Below are 12,196 nucleotides of genomic sequence, written 5' to 3' on the forward strand. Positions count from 1 at the left end.
TCATAGCCCTCTCTTGGCCTCACCAATACTGGTACACAGATCTCCTTCACCTCTTCACTCGCCCTCCGATCTGCCTCCCAGTGCTTCCAGATCTCCTCATACAGGTGCAACCTGAGTCCTCTCCATCTCATACCTTGGTATTTGGATGGGGCTCACTTGTAGACAGGGAATGCTCTGCCCCTGTCCACGACATCCTTACCATAGCAGAGGTCTGTCCACTAGGGCATGTTACTAAGCTAAATGGTGCCGCTTCATCACTTGGGCACTCCATCACCAACAACCTGTGGACTCCATCTCCATTCCCGTCCTTCTGGACTACCTCCTCCACTTCTGCCAGTTGGGCCTCACCCATTCCTCTGTCTACATCCACCTGGTGGCTCTCAGTGCCTTCCTTCCCCCTGGGGATGGCTTTTCCAGCTTCACTCACCCGACTACCTCCAGCTTTCTTTGAGGTCTTCTCAATGTCTTCCCTTCCATGAGGAAACCTATTCCCTCTTGGGACCTGAATCTTGTCCTCTCTACCCTCACTAAACTGCCATTTGAACCACTTGCAACCTGCCCCTCATCCACCTTTCCATGAAAGTGATCTTTTTGGTTGCTGTCACCTCAACATGGTGAGTTAGCGAACTGGTGGTCATGATGGCGGACCCACCATTTACTGTCTTCCACAAGGACAAGGTCTCCCTGTGTCTTCATCCCAAATTTCTCCCCAAGGTGGCCTCCCCATTTCCCCTCAACCAGTGTGAATACCTCCCGATCTTCTACCCAAAACTGCACACCTCCTGCCAAGAGCACACATTTCACACTCTCAATGTTTGCCGGGTGTTAGCCTTTTACCTTCACTGAGTCTTCATCGCGGAGAGCTGCTGGGGTCGCACCCTCTCTTCTCAGTGACTCTCTAAATGGATCGCTCATTGTTTCGTGGACTGCTATACACTCTCCTGTGTTCCCCCCATCTGGGATTCGCAGCCTACTCTATGTGAGCATATGCTGCAACTTCGGCCTTTCTTGTGGCTGTTTCATGGCAAGACATTTTTAGGGCAGCCACTTGATCCTCTTTTCCGCCCACTATGCCATCACCCCTGCCACAGCGATGGATGCGGCAGTTGGTCAGGCGGTCCTTCAAACTATGTCTTCTTGAGAGCCCTCACACCTACCTCTGCACTGAACACTGCTTGCTACTCTCTCATGTTTGGAATCCACATAGGGGCCATCACTCGAAGAAGAAGAGGAGGTTATTTACTGTACCTGGAGGTTCTTTGAGATATGTGGTCCCGATCTGGATTCTAATCCCGCCTCCTTCCCCTCTGCTCTGGACTCTTTTACTTCCTGGTATGACCGAACTGGAGAGGCGTCGACCTGCACAGCCTCTTAAAGCCTTGGACGCACCATGTGGTCAACACACGATGCAAGTGTGGGTCAATGGATACTACCATGAACAGTTCCAGCTCCAGCGCATGGTGCGCATGCGCACCCACATTTAGAATCCAGATAGGGACCACACATCTCAAAGAACCTCCAGTTACAGTAAGTAACCCCCTCTTCCAAATATCAGGCTGTTTTAATAATACCGTTGAAAAAAACCTGAGGGCTGAGAAAACATTTCAATTTCGGCTAACTAGTTGAAGTCATGCTGCAACTGCACATTATGCATTCTCATCTTTAACCCAGTCACAGATGGCTCAGCATTTTATTTAACATCTAACTTTGCCCCATATTTTTCTAATTGACTTTAAAATTGAATTGTACATCCTTTGGGGGCTGCTATAGATCACCTGCAGGATCTTTCTTAAATATACTTCAATTAATAAATGAAGCAATTGACAGAAATTTGTTTTTAACATTCCCCATAGCCTTACACAGTTGATTATTACAGAGGCTCATCATACAAATGATTACCAAATCATTCTCGAGTGCTTTGATGCCTAAAGATCTAAGAGCTGCATATACTACTTGAACCTGCTTTTCACGCTACTATAATTAAAGAAATCTATTTCCTTTTTTCTCTCATTCAGCCCTTCATTATGAATTTAGCTCCTGAAAGTGACATAGGAATGAATTAACTCACTGGTTCAGATTGTGGTCAGTACCTGATGTTCCCTATCATGAACAACTATGGAATAACTTGCCCATAGGGGAAGTTCCTTTCCAACCTCTGGTAATGTTAGTCATATGCCTTGCGGCATGAACGTTTAACTCCCTTATTTATTTTTGATCCTTTCTAATGTAAATGCGGATGTTCTGATTATCTAGATTCGTGTCTAATGGTTGCTTTCAACCACAGTATAGGAAAAGTCTGTCAGCAGATATGTTTCAAGTGGTGGTCGGCTTACTAGAGTTTGAAAATTTTAGTCTCAAACACTTAGTTACCCCAATTTGTAAAATGGAGCTAGATAGATGTACCCAGCCCTCATAACCATTGTATCTGTGCACCTCACAATCATGAATAAATTTTAATCTCAAACAAAGGTAAGGAATTATTGTAAAGTGCTTTGAGACATGTAGATGAAAAATGCTATATAAATGCAAACTATTCATATAATTATAATCATGATCGCTTATACCATAAGAATACAGCTGATGGAGATCAAAGGGATTGGGGCAGAGTCTGGTCACATGTCAGATTCCTAGCCTTTTGTTATACCAATGTCTTAGTCTTTCAGCAGACATTTGTAGACAATCCTGGAATCGCTAGGTATAGTATCTTTCATTAAGAAATTATTAACTGCTGTAAGGATTCTTTGGAAAACAAAGCTTTGACACAAAACTTGTTTGCCAGTTGAGTAGAACTAGTAATGGTTAGAAAAGTTGCTTCTGCAAAGTCAGACGTTGCACCTGGAATGCGGAACCACTTTGGTGCAGTATGCATGGTATTGATGCCCAGGCAAAGACACATAAGTACCAAGCTCCTGTTTCAGAGTATACGTTTTTGCAGAAAATGAAATCTCTTGTCATTTACCAATTAACAAGCCATTATTTTAATGTGTGACCGTGGTACTATTGACAAGACTCTAAACATGACTTTACAATGGCAAACTATTCCCTGGGAATGTCCAGCAGGGTCTATGCTAACATCATAGATGCTGAGGCCCAGGAGTTAGGATGGCTCTTCCGAGGGTTTCATTCTCAGTGCAAAGAAGGCTGTTAAGTCTCCAAAGGGAAAGAACCATCAAAAATAAAAATAGAAAAAGGCAAAACTTAACATAAAAGCGCTCACAAAGACTGACAGCATTCTGACTATGATAGAAAGCTCTGCTTTTAAACCTTTAGACATTCCTTGAACTTTATTTCAACAATTATCAAGATTTCCTCCTGCTGCCAGAACTCCAAAGGGTCACTAGATACATTAAAGGCCAGGCAGTGATCTTCACAAACAGTTCTCCTGAAAAATGTGTAAGCAAGGGGAATTGCATTCCCATTCTGTTATAACTTTTAAAATCCATTTCACACCTGAGGCTTTGAAGGACTAATTGGGCTAGAGTTCAAATCTCTTCTTTTTTAAATCAGCCTTATTGGATGTGAACTGACTCCCCAAGAGAAAAGTGGACACTTAATTAGCACTCCTTGAATGTAAATGCTCCTTGAATGTTTTCAGCTATGAAGAAAACTAACAATATTTGGTCCTTTAAATAGTAGTAATTTAAATTGCTTCTGCCTTGTAAGACAAAGGAGACTAAAAAACCTATTATAGAACCCCACTTTGTAATTAGAAGTGTCAGATCACTCTCATCAAGATACACAGAACCCGCCACAGTATACTTGGAGACTATACTAGCTTTTCATATGACTGGAATTTTACAAGGCAAGTTACCAAAATATAACTCAGAGCTCTGTCTAAGGAATTAAAAACGTAAGCCCCCCCCCCCCCCAACCATCTGCCAGCTCATTCTTGGGACCTTTTCATATTACTCAGAGGAATCATTGAGCTTCCATTTGAACCCATCAGAGCAGGCAAATTAAGGTGTCTGTCTTGAAAACGAGTTTTGCTCTCTCAGGTTTTTCCTGCAAGAATTAATTACATACTTAAGTGACAGGTTTTTTCTTTTCCTGAGAGTATCCAAAGAGACACTGATTTTAAAATCAGTTTTTCTTTTCACCCCAAACTAATCTCTCCTTTTCAGATAAATGTTTAAATTCTGCCCTGGACCATATGTGTTCGTCGGATAGATTACATCACATTGTGGAGATGAGAAAAAGCATCTTAGGAACATACTATATAGGAAAGAGCAAGAGTTCAAAGAACCAAAAACCCCAGTCTATGTTAAGGATCACATAGGGCTAGATTCATAAAAAAACTTAGGTGCCTAAGTGCCACTTTAGGTACATAAATCCTAGAATCAGGCCCTCACTGGGATTCACAAAACCCCCACTCAGCTGCCGCAGAACCCTATAGGTGTCTAAATTTTTTCAGGAAAAATTCCCTAGGTGCATATGGCTCTGCCTCTGCGCATGCAGACTGCTGTCTCACTCTAGGCATCCAGATGCTAAACCCAGACTGATGCATGATCCAGGGAAAGAGAGGTATTCTTCCGCCTATCTCCTGCAGGGCCTGATCCACTAGGCGAGCTCAGAGCTCACCTAATGGATCTGGCTCCCGTAGGCAAACCCACACAAAACAGCGGGCATGCGGAGCTCCCGCCTCATAACTTTTAGCTCAGTGTTTAAGGTACTCATCTGGGACGTAGCAGACCCCTAGTCCAAGTCCCCTACCTCTGCCTAAGAGGAAGAAGGGATTTGAATAGGGATCAGCCACCTCTCAGGTGAGCACCCTAGCCTCTGGGGCACTTACCTGAGAGGTGGCAGAGCCCAGTTCAAATCTCTTCTCCCTCTCAGGCAGATGGGGACCTGAACTGTTTTTTTTCCCCCCACATCCCAGGATATTTCCTTAATCACTAGGCTAAACTTACGAGGGAAGTTGTTGTCCTCACAAAAACAGCATAGGTGCCTATTTCCAAGAGAGGGTTTGCTACAGAAAATCCCATGCAGAGAGGAGCCTCCCTGCAGCCCAGGCTTAGTTGCCTAACTCCCTGAGATGGATGGGGCTTAGGACACACCCCTCCCATTGGCTCGCTGAGGCGGGAGCTGCCTAGCATGCTGGTTTTTGTGATTCCCATTGTCAGGTGCCCCATTCATTGTATATGGTGTGTGGGCACCTAACTCAGGCTTTGTGAATTCCAGTGATTTTCTAGGCACCTAAAACTTAGGCATGGTGACGCTGAGGTAACACAAAATAAGGAAAAGTGGGATAATGTGTGGAGGAATTATTGTTTATGAGCCTGAATTATGGTTCCCCTCCCCCAGCAAATATTCATCAGTTTTGACCTCTCTGTATTAAGCAAGGGTTCTTTTTGCTTATTTTGCATTCTGGGTTTATCTATTGTTGCTTCAGATATCAGAGCAGAGGTTAATGTTTCCCAGCTTGCTTTATGCATGAGGGCAGTGATGTCTTGGTCCGAGGGGCAGAGATAAAGCTATTAAAATCTCTCAAGTCACAGAAGGCTTGCCTGCCTGTGCTGAGTGGGCTTGAGGGAAAAGAGTCTTTCCTTTATAGCAAATAATCCCACGTCTTGGATGAGATGCTGCACCAAATAGTTATGTGATATGCAACTATAATATTTTTGAACTTGTTCCTCTCAAATGTGTTCCTTATCAATATTAAACCTACAATTCTCCTGATCACAGATAATCCATTACTAGAGGTATGCATGGAAGAGTTTACAGTCAAAGGGTGAATTCACCTTGTTGTAGAGGGCCTTATGCAAGGGGGCTACAAGGAGGAGCCTGTGCCCATTGTGCATGGCAGATGAGGTCCATGCATCACCCCACATAGGGGTAGTGGTGAAGAAAGGCAACAGGAGTCATATTTATAAACTTCAGTTACCATAATAAACTGTACATAGGCTGTGAATACCATTCCACGCCATAATGTCTGGGGGGGAAGGGGGGAAGGGAAGGCCAGGCTGCACTGCATCCCCTATCTAGGATCTGAATTAGGGCTTAATTTTACACCCCAATCTTCCCCCACCCTTGTATTTCTCCAGAAGTGTCACAGGGTGAGAGAAGAACTGCCAAAGGATGGGAATAAGATAGGCATGAGATTCACACACAATAACATCGTCTTGCGTTAATTAGGGTTTTTTTGGTCTCATGTTATTTCTGCTTTATTTTATACATTGTAATTTTAACATTTTAATTTTCTCCTTAGTCTAGCAAAATACTATGCCACTAATGCTGTATCTTTTAGAAATCACAAAGTTGTAAATGTTGCCCTTTTGATGTCCACACCTGTATTTGTCTGGAATTTCTATGGACAACGTTACAAGAAGCAGCACCCAAGTACTGTGTTTCACAGAGGCACTGTGCTTTGAGAGTTGCTAGCAAGTGTGGATCGGCGGTGCAGTGCTCATTTTTCATTTTGGTCTGTTTAATTTGAGCTTTTCTTACATAGCAGTTTACACAGCCAAACTATGTCTGGCAGATGATACATGGCCTACCTGTTGGCTAGACAAAGCTAATGTACGTCCTGATTCAAAAATGGTACTTAGTCACACGGCTAACCCTAAGCATGTGAATAGTCCCATTGAATCAACAGGGCTACTGGTGTGCTTGAAGTTAGACCTGAGTTTAAGTAGCTGGCTAAATTAAGGCCCTATTTTAAAAAAACCCCCACAAAACACAAGGTAGAGGTTGTGCTACCTATGACCGTGATAATGCATCAGTTTGATACAGGCAGCCCCGTGTTCGCCTGCAAAACCCTATTGACATCAGTGGGGGTACGCAGGGGCTGCCTCAGACTTCTGCATGGATCTGGTTGCAGGATCAGGATCTATAATTTGAATGTTTTACATTGGCATGCAAAATGTACGCCTGCAGCTTTAGAGGCTGAGATGAGGCTGAGTGAAGCTACTGCACTTTGAGGTAAAGTGTATTCTAATCAAAATTACACTGCAGTCAACTCCCATACACGACAGGTAAAACAATTGCATTATTTTGCTACCATCCAATGCTTATTAACTATTACAGGAAATGTCCACAAAATATAGTATTTCTGAAAATTTGTTACTATATAGAAGAAGCTCCCATTAATTTCACAGGAAAGACCATGTATCAGCTTTCAGGATAACTGAGTTCCTCTGGCTGTCCTGAAGTTAACTTTCTATTCACATACAGATATAATGGCTATAATGAAATAACCACCCTTGGACTTGCATTTTAACAGGCACACAGTAAATAGCTGCTCCTGGCTTTTGGCCTTGGTGGCGTTTAGTCATGGTGGTGGATCCTGATACTATTGCCCTTTGATACTCTGGTCTTAGTAGCATACGTTTTATCCCAGCAACACATCTGGTCCTCTGTGGTGGTGTTTAGTTAAAATCTCTCTTTGCAGAGTTTTCGTAATCTCTACACTTTTAAAATGGATCCTGAATATTTTCCCCTCTGTCTTTCCCCCAGAGTTTCAAAAGTGTCATCCTCTCTTGTTTTTCCTTCCCAACTTCCTTTTAAAAAGTCCCCCCTCAGATCGACTCTGATTCATTCTCACTCCCAGTTTTTTCTGACCTGCTCTGCTACTCCATCCTTCTCTCCTCTACGGCTGCTTTTCTTTCCTAGCAGCCTTGGAAAAATCAGCTCTAGTTTGGCCTTATCTGCAGGTCTGTGGGCTCTTTCTAAGGGCAGCAACAATGTCCTCCGCTTATTGTTAGCTCAGCTCCTCTGGCACCCAGGCACAGTCACCAGCTGCAAAGATTGCACAAATAATGGTTCTGCAAATCCCCCAGATCAGCAAAGGCAACAACAACTTTAAAGGAAATGCTCTAATAGCTGTGTATCCTTTGCAGTATCACTGTAAAAATCAATAAATCAATTGAAACGAGATACACCATTTACTGAATCATACACTCACAGAGATGAAAAGACCTTTCTCTGTGCTCAATCCTGCCCAGTGCTGAGCACTCTTGGATGAAATTCACCCCTGGAGCACCAGCTCAAGGCTAATGCCTCATTGAAGTCTTTAAGAGGGCTTTAAAGTAGGTCATGCTGGCTCTCTTCATGAGGGTGACTTCCTTGTGAGGAATTGAGCAAGATTTCATTGGGCAATGAGGTTGCTCATCACTTTGAAGGTGTTCTCAGCACCTTGCAAGAGTGAACGCTGACTGAAAATACTAAGCATGGAGTTTTCTGTTGTTAGTTTTCAATTGTCCGATAGCTACAGTGGTTTATTCAGATGACAAGTGAAATGCAACCAAATTCTAACTGGGTAGAAATGTTAAACTATACATTGTAAATTAGCATATAGATGCAAACTCTTTAATTATGGACTGAAAGGTTTAAAATTACAGACAATTAATTAAAAAAACCCACACATTCAGCACTGATGCTGCTCCAGCTCTTTAAACAGCAGCCCATTAACTAAATTGGAGATATTGAACTGATGAACAGTGTTTATTTCCAGTTATCTGCCCTTCAGCCTTCGAATGGGTTCAAATACATGTTTTACTCATTTCTAGCTGCATGAATGAAAGGTGACTATGTGAATAAAACTAATTTGCTACCAGGGGAAAAACTACACTGTTACATAGCAATCAAAGTTGATGGGCCTCATCGAAGGTTTAGCATATTACAAGACTTGCCAATGCTTGAACAGAAATTGTATAATTCCCTTAATTAATGTAGGTAGTTAGTATTCTGTTGAGAAAGGAAAAGGCTGCAATGGAAAAAGAGAGAGATTTTCTTTTTTTGGCACAGAGAAAATATAGACATTTATAATATCCAAACAGAAATGTCTTTTTACCTTAGTACAATTTCCAGTTGCAGAAGAAGATTCTGAATAAATATCATAAAAAGAAAGTCATTCTATTATATATGCTTAAGAAGTCAATTTTCCACTCTCCTAGAATATAAAATAAATAACACGTCTTTGATGTTCAAATACTTATTTTTCGTCCGAGTTTCCTTTAGAAGATCCTCTGTCCTCTCAGGACTTATACAATGATAGAATTTCCTTGGATTTGGCTGTGGTTTAATACCATTAAATAGTAATAAGTGCTACAAATACTGGACTGTCACTTGATATTTAATTAAAATAAAAAATCCAAGCACTTGCTATTTATTTATTAAATAAGATGCCACGTGTACCCCCAGATGATAATATGTTCAAAGGAAGAATAATTAAAAGTATACTGTGGAATACTATAACTTACTGGTGTCGTGGAAAAAATCACCCACGCATTGATTTTAGTTCACAGACTCAAGCCTGAGGCCAGTTTATTGCAAAACATACCAACGCGTTGGGGTAGCAGTCCGAAAACTACCACACCTAGCACAGCAAGCAGGCTGCCTTTATTCCATCAAACCACAAGCATAGTACAAATAATACGTCATTTATGCAAAAATAAGAGTAGGGGTCTGTCCCTTTTTCCCAGTAGCTCCCTCATTATTTATGAGAATTGGGTGCCTATTGGGTGGGGGGGTTTTCTTGGTGGTTTCCGACATGGGTGGTACTTGGCACCAGTTGGAGTGTTGTTCTCGTCAGGGTATATACTGTTTTTTCCAGGGTTCTGTGGTTAAGGGCATAGGGGTTTATTACGGGATGCCCAAAGATGATATATGATTGGCTGGTTGGCAGATAGCTGGAACTATAAGGGAAGTTGACCTTTACTAGAAGCAATTTCTTCATAAAGGCGGTTATTATGTTTTATAAACAAGCGGTTATCATGTTCTTACAGACAGGCAGTTATCATGTATTTCATAAACAAGCAGTTATTCTGTTGCTAAGGCCTATTGCATTGCTTCCTTCCCCTCCCTCCTCTGGTCATAGCCCATGACCGTATTTGGCAGGGAATTGTGAAGCTTAGTTTTGTTCAGGCCCTGGCCTGTACTGTTCTATGTAAAGGCCGTCTGTATAGTCAGCTTCTGTCAAAGGGCCTGAATTTGGGTCTTCAGTGTTACTTTGGCTGCCATAAAGAAGGCCACCTAGTTCTTTTTCCCCACACTGGGTCTGATGTCAATCTTCTTGGAAATCTGGTGCTCAGTGTATCTAGTTTACTAAAAGTATATGTATGGCTATGTACGCAGTAGGTGAAATTCACATCACTTCTGCATGCAGTATGAGTATTTGAACTTTGTGCCAGGCGCTAAGTACCGGTTGGTGGGGATGAAATCCACACCCTGAGATCTGCAGTGCAACCACTTTGTAGCATGTTGTGACTTGCCCTTGGCTTAGAATAGCAGTCCTTGCTCATCTCTATGGGGGGGTTCTAAGCTTCAGGATCTGCACAAGCCTGCTGATGTTGTCCTGCCCATGGTGTTCCCCACCATACTGGCAGAGAGCCCACTTCCCTAACATGCAGATGGTGCACAAGTCACCCCTGCATGGCTGACATACATGTGCCCCTGCAATGGGGTTCTCTAATGCCCTTCTCTAATGAGTGACTTTCATCCTCAATGTGAGGACTTAGGGCCTTATCCAAAGCTAACTGAAGTCAATAGAAAGATGCCCATTGGCTTTATTGGGTTTTGGATCAAGAGAGCATAATGCCAGTACATTACTCTTTTTTGAATTAATAAATGGGTTAGTATATTCAAATAATTATAGATGTTCAGAATTACACATTCTAATACACAGAAGTGGACCCTGCAGGAAAAAAAAGACAGCAGAAATGTGATTTAACTATGCCACAGCTGGGAACTATCTGGTAATAACTCATTCAGTGCAGGTCACTTTTCCTTTGTGATACGTTCTGTCTGGCAGTGCCCATCAACACCCCACCCCATTAACTAGTCCCAGCATCATTACTGGGTTCCCACTGTGGTTGAGGGTTAAGGGGTTTGGGGAGAGGTCCCCCACCCCCTCACTATACCAGTCAGTATACCAATCCCATTCCCCAACTTTTTTAGGAGATGCATCCTCCTAATCTGCTTCCAATTCCAGTTTATCAGGGAACTGGATCCCTTATTGAAGGGACTTATTGTACACCTGCCAAGTTGTGACAAAATGAATTTTACAATGTAACCTTCCCCCCAGGTGCCTGGGCTGCTAAGGGGAAGGTGAAAAACTCCCAACCCACTCAGGCAAATCTGGCAGCGAGGGAAAAATTCTTTCCCACCACAAAAAAGGGAATGGGCGTGATGCCCACAACAAGGCCCCCAAATCTAATCCTACTCTGATCCCAAAGGGGAAAGGGGGAGACTTTCCTTTCCAATGCAGAATGACACCCCTTCTCCGAGGTAGGGGGATGGGCTTATATAAGCCCTCCCTTTGGGTCCTTGAAAGCCAATAGGCTTATACTGTACCTGTCTGTCCAACCAATCAGCCACAGAGACCCCCCCTCCTCAAGCCCATGAAGAGACTGAATGCCCACAAGAAGAGTGTGTGCACATTCTGTATAGTAGCCAAGGGTTTGCTTTCATCTGCCTGCCCAACAAACCTCACCACCTCTGAGGCTATGGAAGGGGAAGCATTTCATAGGCAATACACTGGTGAGAAAACAGCACCTTCTACATTAACATTATTATTCATCCACATTTTCAAACCAAGAAGCCAAAAGTTAGGTCACTAAAATAAATGTTTAGACACTTAAATAAATGCAGCTGGATTTTCATCATTGTCAAAAAGGGACACATTTTGAGAGGGTTTTTTTCCAATAAGTTTTTTTTTCCTGCAAAAAAAACATAAAAGGATTTTGTGCATTGGACCATAACTGAAGAGATAGAAAAGAACTGACATGCTATAATCTAAGAGAAAATAAGGAAAACAAAAAGTTAGCTTGTATTATCTGTATTGAGGAGCTACTACTATTGGTAGTTAGAGAATTAAAGCTCTTCTGAGCATAGGCCAGTTGTATAGGTGTCTAATGGTTAATTTAGAAGCCTAACTTTCGGCTTCTAATTGTGAAAATTTTGGCATATACCTTTAAGTGTATTTTTTTTTCATAGCTTAGAAAGTTGTTCCTGATACCTTGGCCACCTTTGCTTATTAGAACAGCACAGCACATTATACACATGAAATGATGACAGGAATAGAACATTTATTTCATTTATTATAAAACAATATTAAGCAAAATTGATCAAAATTGCCATTAACAGCAGTGGAATGTTTGCCCATATAAAGAATTCAGGTTCCATCTCTTTCTTTTTGTTTATTTCTTTTTATTTTATTATCCATGTATTGCTTTTCATTTATTAGCTCCTCCATTTACTG

The sequence above is a fragment of the Terrapene carolina genome, unplaced genomic scaffold (assembly GCF_002925995.2).
Source record: "Terrapene carolina triunguis isolate 2854851 unplaced genomic scaffold, T_m_triunguis-2.0 Scaffold68, whole genome shotgun sequence".
Classification (NCBI taxonomy): domain Eukaryota; kingdom Metazoa; phylum Chordata; order Testudines; family Emydidae; genus Terrapene; species Terrapene triunguis.